The 14839-nt window shown below is 46.1% G+C and overlaps 1 long non-coding RNA gene across 1 annotated transcript; it reads left to right on the top strand.

The window, feature by feature from the left end:
* Positions 1 to 10251: 10251 nt before the first annotated feature.
* Positions 10252 to 14255, top strand: LOC129384790 (uncharacterized). The gene is made up of 3 exons (XR_008612431.2): positions 10252 to 11294; positions 13722 to 13847; positions 13940 to 14255. It is a non-coding gene; the product is annotated as an uncharacterized lncRNA (long non-coding RNA).
* Positions 14256 to 14839: the final 584 nt, after the last annotated feature.

Genomic DNA, 14839 nt, shown 5'->3' with positions numbered 1-14839 from the left:
ATTTTTAAAGGTTCTACTGGACTACGTGAGCGTGCGGTGACGTCAGCACACTCCGAGAAAATTTACTTGCGCTACACCAGCTGACCGGTGTGATAGCGGAGTACCGTGCAGGCCGCACACCAGTTGCACAGCTTTATCCCGGCCTTGGCCGGGATAAAGCCGTGACGTGTGCGGTAGTGCAGAAAACTGCACATTTCGCACACTGGTTCACAAATTTTGGTATGCACTTGGCTCACACATGCAGTGTAAACCGAAATGTGCGTATAAGTCTGCGAAATGTGCAAATTTTCACCCGACCATATGCATGCGGGCAGGCGGGTGGTATGGCGTGGGGCTCGAGTGTAAATCGGCACTTGCCACGCACTACTATGGCAAAGGCCACCAATCGGCTTTGCAACGAGATAATCAGCTAGAATAGCAGCTTGGGCTTGTTGGTTTTCCATCCTGGTGTTAACAGATTGAAAAGGGCCCGAGGTACTAGAAATGTATTTCTCTAGAATAGCAGCTTGGGCTTTGGGCTTGTTGGTTTTCCATCCATCGTCATCTCGTCTCGTATCTCGTCTACGTTTTCCGCTGTTAACACCCGGAGATAATCAGGTCAGTGCACTCCGCGATATAAATAGTACGCCCTAAGCTGGAATGTGGCGGCATAGTAGCCTCGCGATATTTGTTAAAACGAAGAAAAAGAGCCGAAACTCATGGTAACACGGCGCTGGAACGTTGCCGCTCAAATGTCCAAAAGGCTGCAAAATACAGCTGCTGCTGAGTGAGAGCGAGTATTGACCTGAGAAGCGCACAGGTCTAATAGAAAGAAAAGCTGAACTCTTTGCAAGTAACACCTTTCTGGGAAAAAAGAATGAGATTACGCTTACTGTATAAAATATGTAGCTTTGTACGCGTACCCATTCGCACGCTTTCGTCCTTGCCGCCTACCGACGGCTTCTGCACATTAAAGGAAACTAATAGGACGTTGCATCAAAGTGAAGGCAAAGTAAATATGTCAACTGATCTGCTTTACGGCGATGGTAGCTTGTTGTGTGTGAAAACAGATTGAAAAGAAATAGTTATGCAATCTTAATATTTGGCGATTTCGCTTCATAACACGGCGACAAAATTTTGAGCTCCAACATGGGGTCATCATGATATCTGTAATTATGGCATGTCGGATACCTAAGGGCCAGGATATCAAAGGTCATGCTTTTGCCGTGCTTCGAGCGTCTGAAAAGCGCCAGCATCATAGCCGCGACGCTCTGGAAATTTATAAAAACTATAAAAATATTTGACTATATATAAATTTGACTATAAAAATACTACTACAATAGGCTTCAGCATTATTTTGCGCTGGGCGCCATGGAGCAAATTTTTGTCTTTGAAAGCGGCAAGTGCTAAAGGATGTCCTTGCGCAAAATAGAATAACCACATAATTTACCCCATATGATCTTATTTTACTATGTTTATTACATTTGGAGAAAAAAACCTGTCTTCAGAACAATGATTGTCTGGAAAGATAAAACTAGACAGCCCCTAAATGCAGAAGAAAATTGAGCCGGCTGTCTTGCAAGTTTTCTTTTTTTTTCAACGTTGGCCATGAGGTGCCTTCCTTCCTCTAAGTGCAGTTCCCAGAAAGGGGTGCGCACACAAAGGCCGGCCACAGCTTTTCCCGAGCGGCGATCATTCTAGGTGTCAGTCAACCATCGCAAGGGGGGGGGGGTTCGGCTTAAAGAGGGGCTTTAGTTTCGTGGTGGTCAAGGCGACGAGGGGGGACGGAAGGAATGTCACATGCCTATCTCACGCATGCGCACAAATATGACAGTGGTCCGAGTCGAGGCAAAAGGGAGACCATCGCAATCGCCACCAGTTCCTTTGCGACGCCGGCATGCCGTGGTCGGAGCGGTGTAGGTGTTTGGTCGCGTATTGTAGCAGCAATCTAGCTATTTTTACTGCTGTTTATGCTTATGCTGTGTTGTGGCTAATTCATCGATGCAAGCCAACCAGCAACGTGTTTGCGAAGCCCACGGTGATTTCTTCGTTCCGTGATGTGAACGTTTCTGCAATTTCTCCGCCAGCTGCGATGCAGTGTCGTGCGAACTGATTTAATATTGGCACTCTCCGTGTTTTAAACTGCACACTGCACAAATAGCGAACAGCTCTTCCTCAATACAGCCCTGCGCCGAAGTTTTGCCTGTCTCCAAATTATAATAAAAGGTATGTTCTTTTCTATCATTCTTCATAAACATATTATTTTGATGTTATTTTGATTTCAGTTTCTTTTGCCGCATTTTGGCAGGTTATTTTAGCGCGAACTGTAACGACATGAAATGTTTTAAGAACGATTTTCCTACAAACTTGAACAAAACCGCGTCATGCGTTCGCTCGAAGTTGCTATAAACACGCAGCGTACAAATACTTCGTTTTCACAGCGTTCGCAATGACTTAATGTCTGGTAAATATTGTCTGATCATGAACCCATTCTTTGCTTTTTCCTACTCTGGCTGTACAGGATTAGAGATAGTAAAATATTGAGCATATAGTTTCACCGTTCAAATTTCACCGTTCAAAATAATTCGCACTTGTCTAACCACTGCAACCTATGTCATTGTGAACCAGTATTTTTTTTACACTGATATGTTGTTTTCAGGTAAAAATAAACGAACATGTCAAATTACAGAAGCGTTGCGTATAATAAGGCGTGCTTAAGAATGCATCAGTCAGCCATTGGTTGCTATCACTGACAAAGAATTTGTATTCTTGAATACTGCTTCAAGCTCTGTAATCTATTTATATAATAAAGGAGATTTATTGGGGTACGCAGCAACCGCCGGTTCTAGGATGCACTGAGCAGTTCCCGAGCTCGAGCCTCTGCCAAGCGCTTGATGCTGCTTATGCTGCTGACTCTGTGCGCACGTTCATTATCTTCCTTCCAATGGCCCCACGGAAATAAAGGAGCCATCCTGGCGACTTAGTTTTCTGGAAGGACGGTAGAAAGGTGATACGGCTTGAGACGCTGAACGTGAACGACTTCGCGGTTACGACGGCGCATGTCGGACAACGGCGTTAGCGGCTCAACCAGGTAATTAACGGGTGATGTTCTCTCGAGAACGTGGTATGGCCCCGTCGTACTTCGGAAGGAGTTTTGAAGCGAGCCCAGGCATGCGGTGTGGCACTAACAACCAGACAAGAGCGCCCGAGAGAAAAGTAGGAGTCGAGTTCTGGGCATCCTAAACGGCTTTTTGACGGTTCTGGTAGTTCGAGGTGAATCGGCGGGCCAGTTGGCGACATTCTTCGGCGTGTCTGGCGGCTTCCGAGATCGGCAGGCATTCGGATGGGTCCGGCCGGCAGGGCATAATGGTGTCGATTATGTGCGAAGGATGACGGCCGTAAAGAAGGTAAAAGGGTGAGAATCCGGTAGTGGCCTGAGTCGCGGTGTTGTAGGCGTAGGTGACAAACGGAAGAACTAGGTCCCAATCAGAGTGATAAGGTGAGACATACATGGCGAGCATGTCACCAAGAGTTCGATTAAAGCGTTCCGTGGTACCGTTAGTCTGTGGGTGATAAGCAGTGCATTTACGATGAGCGATAGCGCATTCAACAAGCACTTATTCGATAACTTCAGATAAGAAGGCGCTGCCTCTGTCGCTTAAAAGTTCACGTGGACCTCCATGACAAAGGAGGAAACGGTGAAGCATGAAATTGGCGACCTCCTGCGCTGTAGCATTTGGTAGAGCAGCAGTCTCCACATAACGGATTAAGCGGTCTATCGCAACGATTATCCACCTGTTGCCAGTAGGAGCCAACGGAAGTTGCCCGTAGAGATCTATGCCCACGCGAACAAAGGGTTGGGAGGGGCATTGTAAAGGCTGGAGTTCACCGGCGGAGTTGTGCGGTGGCGCTTTGTGGCGTTGGCACTCCTGACAAGAGCGGACGAACTTTCGAACGAAATTGTACATTCCCCGCCAGTAATAGCGGTGTCGAAGTCTTTCTAAGGTCTTGAAGACTCCCGCGTGGCCACACTGAGGGTCGACGTGGAAGGAGGAGCAGAGCTCTGACCGCACGATTCCCGGAATGACGAGTAACCAGGTGCGTCCCTCTGGGGCATAGTTGCGTCGATATAGTAGCTGATCTCGAATCGCAAAATGAGGAAATTGCCGCCGATGACTACGTGACGTCGGAACTTTCGACGTATCCGAGAGAAGGTCAAGCAGAGATGCAGTCCAGGGATCATTACGCTGTGCAGCAGCAATAGTGTCAACGTCAAGAAAGGATAATGTGCACTCGCAGGAGGAGTCGTGACTGGCCTTCGGGGGAAGCGGCGATCGGGATAGCGCGTCAGCGTCGGAGTGCTTTCGCCCGGAACGGTAAACCACGCGGATATCATATTCTTCGATTCGCAATGACCAGCGGGCAAGGCGGCCCGGTGGATCTTTGAGCGTCGACAGCCAACATAGTGCGTGGTGGTCGGTCACTACGTCAAACGATCGGCCATATAAATATGGGCGAAACTTGCCAAGCGCCCGCACAATGGCCAAACACTCCTTTTCTGTAACGCTGTAATTGGTTTCCGCCTTGGTTAACGTGCGACTCGCGTATGCGACGACGTATTCTGTGTGGCCAGGTTGACGCTGTGCCAACACAGCGCCAAGGCCTACACAGCTTGCATCGGTATGGATTTCGGTTGGCGCATGAGGGTCTAAATGGCGAAAAATGGGTGGCGTCGTGAGAAGACGGCGCAACGTTGTGAAGGCGTCGTCACACGCTGGAGACCATGATGAGAGATCTCTAGCGCCACCAAGGAGCTGCGTGAGAGGCGATATAATTGACGCCAAGTTTCGAACGAATCGCAGGAAGTAAGAGCAGAAGCCGATAAAACTGCGTCGCTCTTTCATAGTGGTAGGTTTTGGAAACGCAGTAACAGCACGTAGCTTCTCGGGATCCGGGCGAATGCCCTCCTTTGACACGACATGGCCTAAAAGTGTGAGCTGACGAACTGCCAATGGACACTTCTTCAGGTTAAGTTGCAACCCGGCGTTGGTCAAGCAAGTGAGTACGTGTTGGAGGCGGAGCAGGTGCGTTGCGAAATCAGGGTCGAACACCACAATGTCGTCAAGATAGCAAAGACAGATTTTCCATTTGAGGCCACGCAGAACATTATCCATCATTCTTTCGAACGTAGCAGGTGCGTTGCAAAGTCCTAAAGGCATGACGGTGAATTCATATACAAGCCGTCTGGAGTAGCAAACGCAGTTTTCGGGCGATCGGCCTCTGCCATCGGAACCTGCCAGTAGCCTGACCGCAAATCCAGCGAAGAAAAGAACTCGGCTCCCTGCAAACAGTCCAGAGCATCACCGACGCGTGGTAATGGGTAGACGTCCTTCAGCGTAATCTTGTTCAACCGTCGAAAATCAACACAGAAGCGGATGGAACCGTCTGTTTTTGTGACGAGGACCACGGGAGAGGCCCGTGGGCTTTGGGAAGGTTGAATGACGCCTCGACAGAGCATGTCATCGACCTGGTCTGCAATGACGCGACGTTCCGTAGCGGACACGCGATATGGTCTTTGTCGCAGCGGTGACTGAGAGCCAGTGTCGATGTAATACTCGACTGTCGATGCACGGCCAAGAGATGTTTACGCAACGTCGTAAGAACGGCGGAAGTGCTGAAGGATTGCGAGAAGTTGAGATCGCTGCGAATGCGTCAGATCTTCGGCGATGAATGCGCTGAACACACCAGTCCATATTGAGTCGGGTACGGAGAGGGCACTCAGTTCAGGCACGGCAGTAGAAGGCGCTTCGTCGAGGACGGGGACAATTCGTGTTGAATCGACCGACTCGACGTAACCAAGGCATTCGCGGAGGAGCAGTGATAGCGGCGATGAAAGATAATAGTAAATGGGCATCGTGCTGACAATAGCGGCAAGGTCAAGAGCTGCAAAGGGCAGAGGAAGCGCTTTTCGGGTAACAAAGTGATGAGAGGGCATGAAGAAGACCGTCCCGTCGAATATGGTACTACAGAAGACTGGTACGAATGCTGAAGAGCACGGGGGAATACAGGTGTATTCTTTCACGACAGTTTTAGCGGCAGGATGAGCATCGACAGAGGCCAGGTCGCCAAAGTGGAAAAGTTCAATCTCAGCCCGAGCACAATTGATGATCGCATTGTGGCGTGAGAGAAAATCCCAACCTAGAATAACGGCGTGGGAGCACGATGAAAGAATTATGAATTCAATCGTGTAGAAAACGTCCTGTATGGTGACACGGGCAGTACATGCAGAGGTAGGGCAAATGGGTTGAGCACTCGCCGTTCGAAGCGACAATCCAGACAGAGACGTCGTCACTTTACGAAGCGAACGGCAAAACCTGGCATCCATAACTGAAATAGCGGCACCGGTATCGACGAGGACGACTGTAGCGGCATCTTCGATAAACACATCAATAACATTTGCAGGTAAAGGAGGAGGACTTCGGCATGGCGACACTTGCACAGTTCTTGCCTCAGGAACTGCATCGTCTAGTTTCCCTCTTCGTAAGAGACGGGTCGTTGACGCATAGGGGAAAGCGATCGGCGACGTGAGGAGGGTGATCGGAGGCGTTCGAGCCGAAAACGGCGATCAGTCTGGGAGCGAGCTGGTGATGGGTCGAAGTGTCCGTAAGGCGCATTTGAATCACGCGGCACATAGGGCGCTCGGCGATCGTCATCGAATGCCTGCGATCGGCGGCGGCAGAACCTTGCGACATGACCGGGATACCTGCATGCGAAGCATATAGGGCGATTGTCCGGCGTACGCCACGGGTTAGCGACGGCAGTGGTGGTCCAGGGGACGGGAGGGGGAGGGCGGTGCACAGGCTGCTGGAAGCGACGCGCGGGCACAGTACGAGGGGCCATTGCAGCAACCGTAGCATAAGTGACTGGTGTAGTCACGACATCCTGCTGGGGAACAGCCAGCAGCGCTTCCACAACCTCTTCATCGATCACGTTACGGAGATGAGACGGCAAAGTGTTGGCAGGCTCCTGAGTGACGGACGCCAGAGATAGCTGTCGTGCGACTTCTTCGCGCATGAAATCCTTGATTTGGGTTATCAGGGAGGCTTGTTCTGGGCCGGTGGTCAGGCTGCAGAGTGACGCCGCATTTGGTGTGGGATGTCGCCTTGTCAGAGCTCGCTGCTTGCGTAATTCATCATAGCTCTGGCAAAAGCTGATGACGTCGCCAACAGTGCGCGGGTCCTTGGCCAGAAGCATCTGGAACGCGTCATCATCGATTCCCTTCATGACGTGCTTGATCTTTTCCGCTTCCGTCATGGCAGCGTTCACGCGCCTGCACAAATCTAGAACGTCTTCTATATAGCTGGTGAATGTCTGACACGTGTCCTGTGCGCCTGTACGCAAACGCTGCTCGGCTCGGAGTTTCCTGACGGCGGGTCGGTCAAGTACTTCTGTAATCGACGTCTTGAACGCCGCCCACGTTCTGATATTTCTCTCATGATTTCTGAACCAGAGACAGGCCACGCCCGCCAGGTAGAATGATACGTAAGCCAGTTTGTCCAAGTCATTCCATTTGTTGTGAACGCTCACCCGTTCGTAGGACGACAGCCACTCTTCAACGTCGTTGTCGTCGGTTCCGCCGAAGATAGGAGGCTCCCGCTTGCGAACGGTGCCGGCGCAAGGGACGGGTGGCGATGGAAAAGTCTGCTGGTCGGCGTCCGGCATGGCTGAGGGTAGCGTCCGAGATCGGAGTTCCAGGATGGTAGAATGGAACGTTACCCCGCACGGCTCCATCATTTATAAAGGAGATTTATTGGGCTTCGTAGCGACCGCCGGCTCTAGGATGCACCGAGCAGTTCCCGAGCTCGAGCCTCTGCTAAGCGCTTGATGTTGCCGATGCTGCTGACTCTGTGCGCACGTTCGTTATCTTCCTTACAATATAAAAATGGATGACACGTTTTGCGGATGCTCGGTGCAGCTAGCTGGCGCTTTTACGTTCTGTCTTTCCAAAAATAAACAGTTGGGAGTAAGCGCTCGCGTGTCCACCTTCTCTGCGTCCGTGTCTATTGTGCGCGCTACAAATTTCACCATGAATAAACCATGTAATTGACTTTTTGAGGGTGTAAATTATTTATGTAGATATTTGGTTAAGAAAAGATTCTGGGAAACTGAAATTATTCAGGCCACAACATTGAGGGCTATAACAATAGTTTTAGGCTGTTACCTTTTTTGCGGAAACGACCTTACACACTTTCCTAACTTTAATAACATGTAGTAAATACAACGCAGCAAAGGATATAATTGCAAAATGTGCTCCATCCTTGCCATTTCCTCTACAAGTAAACAGGGGTGACGGTTACAATTTTAGCACTCATGTGAACTTGCATGTGAACCTTGTTAAAAAGCTGTTCTACATATGTGATGTGCTGGCCTGAACATGATGTTAACACTGACCATCTTGTTTCTGTGCAGGGTTCACTCTGCAAACATTCTGAGAGACATCAGCTCTGAATGTAAAAAAATATATTATGATCGATGCTTGCTAGAGAATATGCGACAGCTGCCATGCCGTAATCAACTAAGTCATTATTTATTTATTATAGTTATTAATTTCTCTATTACTTCTCTCACAATTCTGTGTAAATATTTCGTGTGAATAAACTTCTTTTAGTGCAAACTTGCATCTGTTTTCCATGTACATGCACCTTCTAGGTTGCATACTGCCTTTTACCAGCATGTTCACACATACTGACAAATTTTTACGCTATGCTACTAGGTCGTATGTGGGACAAATATTACTAGGGGGATAGTAAGACGTCAATAGCAAGTACACAAGCACATGTAAGTAAAATATTGCCAGAGTGTTACTACAAAGCCTAAAGACGTGTGTTGGTTGGCGGTTACTAGAATGTTTACAGACCATCTATGAACATGCTTCAATTGAAGCCAATTACTGATAGGATGTTACTAGGGTGTATAAAGACAAATTTTAATGGGTGATTGGTAGGAACTTAGCAGAACGTTTACAAACATTGTTCAATTGGAACAATGCCAATGTGGTGTATAAAGAAGGCCTGTTAATGGGGGATTGGTAGGAAGTTGTGAGAACGTTTACAAACATTCTTCAATTGGAAGAATGTTAATATGTTGTATAAAGAAGGCCTGTTAATAGGGGATTGGTAGGAAGTTGGCAGAACGTTCACAAACATTCTTCAATTGGAAGAATGTTAATAGGTCATTGGTAGGAAGTTGGCAGAAAATATAAGAACATTCTTCGCTTGAAAGAATGTTATTAGGGTGTATAGAGGGTGTGTTCATATGAAATTGGTAGGAAGCTTAACGACATCCTATAAACACGTTTCTATTGGTAGTTGGTGGCCAATTGTTTCTAGGGTGTTACTAGAGTGTTGCTAGGATGTAGAAAGACAGTTGGTAGGATTTCAATTGACTGTTGGTCGGTTCTAGTAACAATAGTCTAAAGACAGTCTAAAAAATATTGCTAGAAATATTTATACGGGATTTTTTCCTGAAACCGTGAAAACAGGCATATAACGTTTTTGAGCGCTTACACTTGCATTAAATGTTTCACTGTGAAACAGGAAACTGCACATATACTTCTAGGAAGGTGCTTTCATTGTCACTTACTGAAACAGAAGGCATGTTCATGCAATCGTCCATCTACTAATTTATATGACAAGCCTAAATTATTACGGCCTTTGTCGTGTCTCGGCAACACATTAAAGGATTCAATCATGAAATGCAAAGTGTCATTTGCTGTGGTTATCAAGGTGCCCAACTAGGTTAATTCTCATCCCTTGATTCTACGCTCTTGCGCTGTTCTTAAAGCACGACCAAGTCCCTCATATGTGAATTTTTGTCACAACTTATGGGATCACAACAAAACACATCAGCAGTAAAACCAGTGAAACTGAAACAGTCAACTGCGTACATTCCGAGGTCAATGTGCCCCGAGTTGAAATTGTGACTGGCAGTTCTCTAAGAGCAATACATGTTCTTATTACGAGGGGGGTTGTCATGTTGTATCCCGAGTTTGCGGCAGACGGTCGAGCAGTTCGTGACGTCATGACGGGCAGCGAGGCCATTCAAGATGGCAAGGAGCCCGTGCTGTCGTCTCCTGACAAGCAAAATATATCAGTGGCAAACAAACATGCTGGTAGCACCTTTAGTCTGAGGCTGCAACAGCCTCGCACTGGAAGTACCGTTGCAGCAGGCCCGCTTTAGCTGATTAAAGTAGGTTTCCGCAGTGCGGGGCGAAAACCATGTTGGCTACCACGATACGGTTGGCTCGTGCTTCCGGAAGACGAAGCGAGTTTGGCTGCGCTTAGCGGGACGTTGCTTTGTTCAACAACGGTGGTAGCCTGCCCTCCCCACTCACCAGCCCAGAAGGCCACACGACCTCTTATGCAGTGCCTGAATTCGACAGGTTTGAGTGGCCTGACTCTATCCGCTGCACGTCACCTAGAACGCGTGATTAACCTGAACTCATGTATTCTCTCTTTCACTCTCCCCTCCCAAAGTGTAGGGTTTCAAACTGTACACAGTACGTAGTTATTCTCTCTGGCTTATGTTCCTTCGCTCTTTCTTCTCCTCTCTAAGCGTAAGATTTGCACAAGTGACAAGCCATAACTCACAATTATGCTGCATTTTCACACACACTGATAGGAATGTTGGACATTTTTATAGTGCCGTGCTCTTTTGTAATTAGTATTTGTGTCCTCGGCCAACAGGATATCCTGGTGGGACTCAGGGCAGTGAGTGATCTACTGTGATTCTTATGAGACATCTTCAGAAGCTGGCTATTGTGGTAACGAGTTATTGTGGTGAGACCATGCCTGTGCAACTCACAACCTATACCGTTGCTTGCGCACTTATAAGACGTTCTTATGATAGGGAAGTGGTCAGAGAAATAACCAGTATTTTTCTTCAGCAAAAGTATTAGTTCGACTTGCCGGTTGTGTTATTCTCACGCGATATTTGAGAACGAAGCAGATATTTATACTCGTAACACTTCGTGACGCTGCCCACAGATTGACTTCGCAACTTGTCGAGCTATTGCAGAATGTTCTACACAATGCACATAATTTAGCAACATCTTTCGCCTCTGTTGAGTTACTTTTCAACAGCACTGTCTTTCTTTTTAAAAAACCAGGAGCGAGAAGGGACAGTGTTTGAAAACTACTAGTACTTCGAAAGTGACTGAAAAGTTGACTTTTGTTGATGTTAACGAAACCCGAGCTTCGCTGGACGAGTTTTGCCAACGCCACTATCCAGAATATCCAGGGGCAAGTTACACAAAAGTAAGTTTGACTGGACACCCCTGTACTATTGTACACACCTATGTCTAAGGCAAACAACAGCTATAATAAAGGGCCTTTTCACATAAGAAAGCCACACATAACTTGTGGCATTATATTAACCTCTTCTCAGGTATTTAGTATGGCCTGAATTCATGGTTGCCTCTTCAATGTTAATGTTCTAGTCGTATTTTGAACATTTGTGACCGCAAAAAAAGGCAAGCTCCTGTAGTTGTGCGGACTTAAGGCCCATTTTTCTTTGTTTTTTCGAAAAAAAGTTTTAGACAACGCCTGTAACAGTTGTATCGCCTTTTTATGTGAATTCTTGAACGATGCTGAAGCTATCTTTATAGAACATACGATATTCAAATAGCCTAGTAAGGTTCCATAATAAACTTTATACTAATTCGTTTAGCTGTGCGTGTTGTAATTGCAGAATACAATACGAGAATTAGTGGAGTCGTGTCTGCTAGTTTAGCAGGAATTCTAAGACAACAGCGCTACGATTGAGATATCCGTCCCTAAAATCAGCTACGGAGTGCGTTGGCGTTCTATTTAAAATCCCGAACTGCTGCAGTGAGGATTTTCGGAAACTGTTACCTGGAACACCAGCGCGCTTCGTTGAACGTTGTAAGGGCTGATTACTCAGAAGTTGGTGCCAGTCTTAGGGTTCCTGCTCAGCATATCTTTATATGAGTTCTTTGCTGTTCGATTTCAGTTTCACAATTACATCAACCCTGCAGGGAATTATTTAGAAGCTAATTAGGTAACCTTTTTTTAGTTAGCTACCTGACACTGCTATATGTCATGCAAGTATACAGTATCCGTCTCTTGAGGTAGACCGCCTAAACGGGTCTGTTTGAGCTATATGCTACATGCAATTCAATTCTTTTGAAAAACGAAGTCTGTGCGAAAAAGAAAGAAAAAATGAAACACCTTGATGATCTAGAATCGCATGTTTTATGAACTACAGAACAATATTGTCGAGTGCACTTCTTCCGCGAAGCTTATAATTTTGGGCCACACCAAAATAATTTTCAAGGGTCGACAATGTAAAAAATGAATGAAATAAAGAAAGCACAGTGTATGTTGTGAAAACGCAAGCAGGTAAAGGAACTAAGTTTTTTACTCTTTCTTTAAAATAGGGGCAGTAAACATGTCTGCTTACCCGCCGCTGTAGCCCACTGGCTATGCGGTTGCGCTGCTGGGCTCAAGGTCACTTGTTCAACTCCTGCCACGGCCGCCGTATTTTGATAAGAGCGAAACACAAAAAAACGTTCGTGTATTTATATTTAGGTGTACATTAGAAAACCTCCGGTGGTCAAAATTATTCCGGAGTTCCTCACTACTGTGTGTCTCATAATCAGATACTGGTTTTTCGCAGGTAAAAACCTCCAAATTTCATAATAAATAACATCTCTACTTCTCCTTAGTGGAGCGTTTTATCGAAGCAACAAAAAAGGAACCGCCTTTCGTCCAAGTGCTAACAACATGCATGCACTCATGGATGCCCGAAAGCGATCTTGCATTTCTTTTTTTTTATGTGGTTTAACGTGCCAAAACCACTTTCTGATTATGAGGCACGCCGTAGTGGAGGACTCCGGAAATTTCAACCACCTGGGGTTCTTTAACGTGCACCTAAATCTAAGTACACGGGTGTTTTCGCATTTCGCCCCCATCTAAATGCGGCCGCCGTGGCCAGGATTCGATCACATTTCTAAAGCAACACTTGTGCTTTATGTACCCTAAAATGTGCTTTGCCACGTGAGTGCGTTGTTGGTCGAAATGTTTCTTCTGAATTCTCGTGATTCTTAGCGTCTTGGAAATTAGGCGATGCTGTTTGGCCTCAGTCCACATCTACAAAGCTTCACCCCGATACGTGTTTTCGTCAGTCTATATTGTTCAACGTCGCTCAAATGCAGGAAGCGTTGCAGACTCGTAAAACGAAACAAATGAACGTTGCTGAGCCCTTCAAGCTGACGCTGTCACAAGACGTGAATCGAGATATGGAAGGTCTGCAGAACAGACATGATTGAGCTCTTAACTTCCAACGCTGTAAAAACGACTAATAATTAGGCACGCCGACTACGTTTGATGTTACGGGAGCGTAGTCGCTGAATCTGTACACGATTTTGAACAACACCACAATATTATACTATTTGTATACTTTGGATGATTGCAGCCAACAAGCTGTAGCAATACTACAATGATCTGAAATGTTTATGTATATTAGTCAGAGCAAGAAACATGCCTTGAATTAGTCCTTATATATATCACTGAGTGCATTACAACATTGCTTGGTGTTCTATCGCCATGATTGGCCATTGGCCAATAAAACACCCCATATCATCATACATGTGCCTTGAAATATGACAGTGTTTATTCACGCTAACATTACAGCTAATACAAGAACTATGAATTTTCTTTCAGCATTCTGACACGAGACTGAGTTTAGATAAGTGCATCATCACGTGCAACGTGCCTGAAAGACCAGACGTAGTAATAATCAACGACGCACCTGATGGCACGAGCTGTAACGATACCAGACCACGCGCGGTAAGGTTCAAAGCATAGTGTCAATGAATGTTTTGTTTTGGTAATTACAGAGGCAGAATTATAAGCATTGAATTTGTGGCATGTTTTTGCAGATCTGCATGAACGGTAAATGCACACGTGTTAAATATAATCGAGTCGAGACATTCGGAAGCGATGTTAAGGATTCGGTGATTCAGCTGAATTAGAGGACGTGCAGACATGGCCACAGAAGTCATATCTCGATAACTAAGCAAACTGACAGCACTTCCGCGTTCTCCAAAACGGAAAAAATATAAGAAGAACGTTCAAATCTAAAGCATTGCCAGTTTCTAACAAGCTTAGTAAATGTGAACAAGAAAGCTGACCATCGAAAGAAAATGATAAAGCTGCACATGGCAGCATTTCTCAATAAATTCTGCTTTTGCACAACTCGCCTTCTACTTTTTTATTGCTGTCATTACCCTAGTTCAACACCCCCCCCCCCCCCCCATACAAATGTAAACTGGTCTAGCGGTCAGACATCTCAAAAGTGAAAAGCATTTTTGACAAAATGCTATTTGATTTGCATTCTGGAATTCCTGATTTCTTCCACGCAACTGTACTTCTAAATGGCCTGTAAGAGCGTTATCTTAGGCGCCACATCTGACTCACACCGAAAACAAGAGGAAGCCAAACGGCCCCCTATTTCTTAGCTCAAGGTGTGTACCATTGTAATTATTAGAGATCCGGTTTCTGACCGGCCTTTTTGCATGTTTTTGACAACTTTGACTGTCGCGAAAAAATAGGTGTCGAAATGCGATATAAGAAATGTACAGTATTTATTTAGAAGAGCTGCATTCTAAAGTGAATAATCTAAATCTTCTGCTTCTTTTTAGCTCCTTTTCTAAAGCCATAACACATGTTTATTTTTACTATCTTGCAGAGATTTCATTGCTTCCTAGCCTAAATTCGCTCGACCGTTAAAAAACAAGAACAAAAGAAAAGTCGCTTTCATACAAAGGCTCCCATAGTAG

This window comes from Dermacentor andersoni, chromosome 5, assembly GCF_023375885.2.
Source record: "Dermacentor andersoni chromosome 5, qqDerAnde1_hic_scaffold, whole genome shotgun sequence".
In the NCBI taxonomy this organism is placed as follows: Eukaryota; Metazoa; Arthropoda; class Arachnida; order Ixodida; family Ixodidae; genus Dermacentor; species Dermacentor andersoni.
This window is presented reverse-complemented; position numbering and strand designations above follow the sequence as displayed.